Consider the following 5,757-nt stretch of genomic DNA (forward strand, 5'->3'; position numbering starts at 1 on the left):
AATCCAGCTCCAACAAATAGCTGTTCAATCATATATTGGGGTAATTATTATTAAAAATCCAATTTAACTCCAACACATAGCTGTTTATGATGGAGTTAATTATAACTTAAAACCCAATTCAACTCCAACACATAGCTGTTCATTAATATAATGGAGTAAATCCTAACCAAATTCAACTCCAACACATAGCTGTCCATTTATATGATGGGGTAAATCATATAAAAAAAACAATTCAACTCCAACACAGAACTGTTCATTTATATGATGGAGTAAATAATATTAAAAACCAGTTCAACTCCAACACATAGCTGTTTATGATGGAGTAAATCATAACTTAAAACCCAATTCAACTCCAATACATCTGTTCATTAATATAATGGAGTAAATCATATTAAAAATCCAAAGTAACTCCAACATACAGCTGTTCAATCATATAATGGGGTAAATAATAATAAAACCCAATTTAACTCCAACACATAGCTGTTTATGATGGAGTAAAGCATAACTTAAACCCCAATTTAACTCCAAAACATAACTGTTCATTAATATAATGGAGTAAATCCTAACCAAATTCAACTCCAACACATAGCTGTCCATTTATATGATGGAGTAAATAATATTAAAAACCAGTTCAACCAACACATAGCTATTTATGATGGAGTAAATCATAACTTAAACCCAATTCGACTCAAACACATTGCTGTTCATTCATATGATGGAGTAAATCATAGTTTAATAAAAGCCAAATTCAACTCCAACACAGCTGTTCAGTAATATAATGGAGTAAATCGAAACCAAATCCAGCTCCAACAAATAGCTGTTCAATCATATATTGGGATAAATAATATTAAAAACCCTATTCAACTCCAACACATTGCTGTTCATTAATATAATGGGTTAAATAATAATAAAACCCAATTTAACTCAAACACATAGCTGTTTATGATGGAGTAAATCATAACTTAAAACCCAATTCAACTCCTCCAACATGGCTGTTCAATCATACAATGGAGTAAATAACATTGAAACCCAATTCAACTCTAACACAGCTGTTCATTAATATAATGGAGTAAATCGTAACCAAATCCAACTCCTATGAACAATCTATGATTGTTCAATCATATATTGGGGTAAATAATATTAAAAACCCAATTCAACTCCAACACATAGCTGTTCATTCGTATGATGTAGTAAATAACATTTAAAAAACAAATCCAACTCCAACACATAGCTGTTCATTGATATAATGGAGTAAATCGTAACCAAATCCAACTCCTATGAACAATCTATGATTGTTCAATCATATATTGGGGTAAATAATATTAAAAACCCAATTCAACTCCAACACATAGCTGTGCATTCGTATGATGTAGTAAATAACATTTAAAAAACAAATCCAACTCCAACACATAGCTGTTCATTGATATAATGGAGTAAATCGTAACTAAATTCAACTCAAACGCATTGAACGTTCTGACGAGGCAAATAGTTTAACACCCAATTCAACTCCAACACAAACGCAACACTCCAGCTCCAACCTATGTAGCTGTTCATTCACCACTGAGTGGAAATCAATAAGTATGATGGTCTATATAGCTATGAATGTAAGTAAACAAAGCGACGAGGGAAACGTGCAGGTTGTGTCCCAAACGCACACTCATAAGTCACACTATTAAGGGTCTGCACGTCCACATGGTCTTCAGCGTGCACGACTCCGCCCCCAACTCAATGTATAGGCGGACTGGTCTTCATATAACGTGGAGGAACATCGTGTGCTTGTGAGTTTCCTGCACATTTCAGCTCGAGACGGTGCGCACAGGTGAGTAACACACAAATAAACACAACATCAGTGACTTTCATGAAGGAGATGTTTGCGGAATGTGCGCAAAAGTATGATCAGCGCGCAAGTGGGAACAACGTAGGCTACTTCTCCGCTTTTAAAACTACTTTGTTTAATTTCCTGACAAAGTTATGATTTGCAATAATTAATTGGGGGCATCAGCTGCCTGTTATTAATGTTCAGCGCTGCTGGTTGTAAATATAACCAATACACCGCGCACAAAATGCATGCATCCTGACATAAGGGGTGCAAACGCGACTGAAAATTAACATTATTTTGTAATCATGGCAACTTTTAATTGACTTTTATTTGGATTTTATGGTAATGCAGAAGATTTAAAAGTGAGTTAAACTTTATGGGATGTAGTTTGTCTTCATTGAAAACTTCAGATCCTTCAGGTTCTGCTCATATTTTGAAATATTGTGGAGGAAATTGGAAAAATCTAACAATATGTTGTGATTCTGAAATATATTTCGATATGAATTCAATTTCACCACATGACTCGGTTATATTCAGAAAGAATTAGTCATTTTATAATGATTGGGATGATTTTATAGACAAGTGTATCTGAATAAAATAAAATAAAATAAAGCGCCTAAATAAAATATAATCAACCATCTAAAAGCATAGAACAATGCAATAAAAAGCTATTATTAAAGCAAACAATATACAGGAACAGTAATTGAATAATAAAAATGATTCAATAAAACCATTCATTAGGTTAAAAAGTGTACAATTACTTATCAGAGAATGCTCTCAAAGTCATTATACAGTCACTGGCCTCAAAAACACATGAAATTTATAAATTGTACAATATAATAAAACATAGAGGTAAAGTTGGTTTTATATTCGGATATTCAGACATTCTCCTTAATAATATAATTTCATAAAAGTATTCTTTACAAATTCTAAATAGGGAAATCATATTAGCAGCAAATGACTATCAAACTACAACATTGTTCACAGTGAATTAGATAGTGTCAATGTTGTTTAGAAGTCATTCTGGCATGCTAATTCCGATCGAATATTCAAAGTAACATGTTAAACAATATAGACTGTTAAATGAACGAATGTGTGAATATAAAACCAACTTTACCACTATTAATAAAACATCGACTCGTTCAACGTTGCATGCTGCGATGTGACTATTGCGAATGATCACTTTGTGATGTATTGTGCAGCCCTAATGTGGAGTGTTTCTACTTCTACATGAAATAGCTTTGATCAATTTGGGGACATTATTGAATACTGAATGAGTGAATCAGTATAAATTCAATCCAGGTTTTGAGACATACTTTTTTATTTGTCTTGTTGTGTTTTTGTCTGCATTTGATTGAAATAGTGTTGCATTGTGTTTTTTTCATGTGTATATGAAGTTGACTTCATCATGTAGTGCATGAGCAAGTATATATTTTATTTGTTTTAATACTTTATTTTGGACAAAATTTTGGCGCCTGGGTGAAGATTTTCTTTATTATTTTATTCAGTTGATGACATTTTTATTAGATTTAAATTTTTAAGTGAAATGCATGTTTGAATGGGACATCGTGTCCTCATGTGGAGCATTTAAATTGATTGAGTGTCTGTCAGCTCAGAGATCAAGCTTCTCACTGAACTGAGTTCTCAGTGATGTGTGTAGTTTAAAGCTCAGTGTTGTACATGAAATAGTTTGGGTCAATTTGAAGACATTATTGAATACAGAGTGAATGAATGAATCAATACAAATCCAATTCAATCCAAGTTTTGAGACATGCATGCACTTTTGTAATTTGTCTTGTTGTGTATTTGTCTTGTGCGTCTACATTTGATTTAAATAGTTTAGTGTTGCATAGATTAGATAGATATTTCACCTTGTGTTCTGGGCAAATTTTGGCGCCTGGATGTGGATTTACTTTTTCATTTTATTTAGTTGTTGACATTTTTATCCGATTTTTAAAATTATTTTAAAGTGAAACTTGCGAAATGCATGTTTGACTAGGACATTGTGTCCTCGTGTGGACCATTTAAAGTGATTGAGTGTCTGTCGTAACTGCATTTTTCTTGTCATTTTAGTGTAGAAGTGTGAATGTTTGCCATTTTCCAAAGACTATTGAAATTCATGTCTGAACCATTGAATATTCAGAGTTATCAGTGATGTGTGTAGTTTACAGCTCAATATTGTACTTGAAATAGTTTGGGTCAATTTGGAGACATTATTGAATACTGAATGAATAAATGAATCAATCAATACAAATCCAATACAATCCAAGTTTTGAGACATGCATGGACTTTTTTTTTTTTTTTTTAATTGTCTTGTGTATTTGTCCAAGTGGTGCTCGCTGCAGAGCCATTTGAGGAGAGCTGAGCTCCAGCGAGGGGGAGCTTAAGCTTGAGCTCCACCTTTTTTGCACTTCTTCTACGAGTGATGTCACTGGGGGTAGGGTTAGGGGTGGGGTTGGTGTATGCATTAAAACAGCTTACAGTTTGTCTACATTTGATTGAAATAGTTTAGTGTTGCATTGTGTTTTTATGTATATATCAGGCCCAGATTGGCTAATCGGGAGGACCGGGAGAATTTCCGGTGGGCCGGTCCGTTTTTTTGGCCGCGAGGGTCGGTGTCCCTAGCTTCAGAATCTGTTGCTCTCAGCAGTCACACTTTTTTAATTCATTTATTTATTTACTTGACCACAGTCTTTTTATTCATTACGTCACCTCTCGATGTACAGTTGTTGTGGTCCAGTGGTTAGCACGTTAGGTTATGACGCCACCGATCTGGGTTTGATCCTCGTCTGAGTATTTTATTTTTAAATTTTTATTGTTAAGACATATAATACTGTTACTGTTGTTGAACATTTGAAGTTCTAAAGAAGCTGTTTTCTCAAAAAAAGACGTGATAGTGTCATTAGAAACGGAATTGGAAATGACCTTATTTTAATATAGCCAGTCGGGAACTGAGGTGGGCCAGTCTGAGGCTTGAGACTCCAGGGCTGAAAAGGAGTCCCACTCCAGCCCTGGTATATATGAAATTAATGTTAATGTGAAATGCATGGGCAAGTGTAGATAGATAGATAGATAGATAGATATTTCACCTTGTGTTCTGGGCAAATTTTGGCACCTGGATGCGGACTGACTTTTTCATTTTATTTAGTTGTTGACATTTTTATCAGATTTTGAAAATTATTTCAAAGTGAAACTTGTGAAATGCATGTTTGACTAGGACATTGTGTCCTCGTGTGGACCATTTAAAGTGATTGAGTGTCTGTCAGCTCAGAGATCAAGCGTCTCCTGTGAACGTAACTGCATTTTTTTGGTGTTTTAGTGTAGAAGTGTGAATGTTGGCCATTTTGAAAGACTATTGAAATTCATTAGAGTTGAATATTCAGAGTTCTCACTGCTGTATGTAGTTTACAGCTCAATTTACATCTGTTGAGTGATTCAATCACCAATGTTCAGCTAAAATAGACTGACCTTTACACCTTTTTTGTATTTTATTAGTGTTTTTAAAATTTTATTTATTTATTATTATTGCATTTAACAGCTTATTACACTGGCATACTGTGGATATTGGTAAAGTGCAATGAAGGATTTTTTTTGTTAATAAAAAAAAAAAAATTATAAATGTTTTTAAAATTCAAGCTAGTAATAATAACTAAACTGAGGGTGTGCTTTACACGTTTTACATTTTATATCTTGCATATTGAAGATTATGAGCTTGTGTGAATTCTGTATAAAAATGCTGGGTTGTATTAGCCGAATATTGGGTGAAATATGGACAAATCAAATGCGAATTTACTTTTGTACTTTTAAATAAAAATTTTAACCCAACTGTTCATATTTGACCCATAATAATTAGGCAAGTTATTGTATAACGATGGTTTATTCTGTAGACTATTGAAAAAAAAATCGCTTAAAGGGGCTAATATTTTTTACCTTAAAAT

The 5,757-nt window shown here is 33.4% G+C and overlaps 1 long non-coding RNA gene across 1 annotated transcript in view; it reads left to right on the top strand.

The window, feature by feature from the left end:
• The first annotated feature begins 1,701 nt into the window (after positions 1 to 1,701).
• si:ch73-52f24.4 overlaps positions 1,702 to 5,757 on the top strand; it is a 23,165-nt gene continuing 19,109 nt past the window's right edge. The window contains 1 exon segment of the long non-coding RNA NR_170112.1: positions 1,702 to 1,819. This is a non-coding gene — a long non-coding RNA (si:ch73-52f24.4).

Source organism: Danio rerio, chromosome 16 (assembly GCF_049306965.1).
Source record: "Danio rerio strain Tuebingen ecotype United States chromosome 16, GRCz12tu, whole genome shotgun sequence".
Lineage (NCBI taxonomy): Eukaryota > Metazoa > Chordata > Actinopteri > Cypriniformes > Danionidae > Danio > Danio rerio.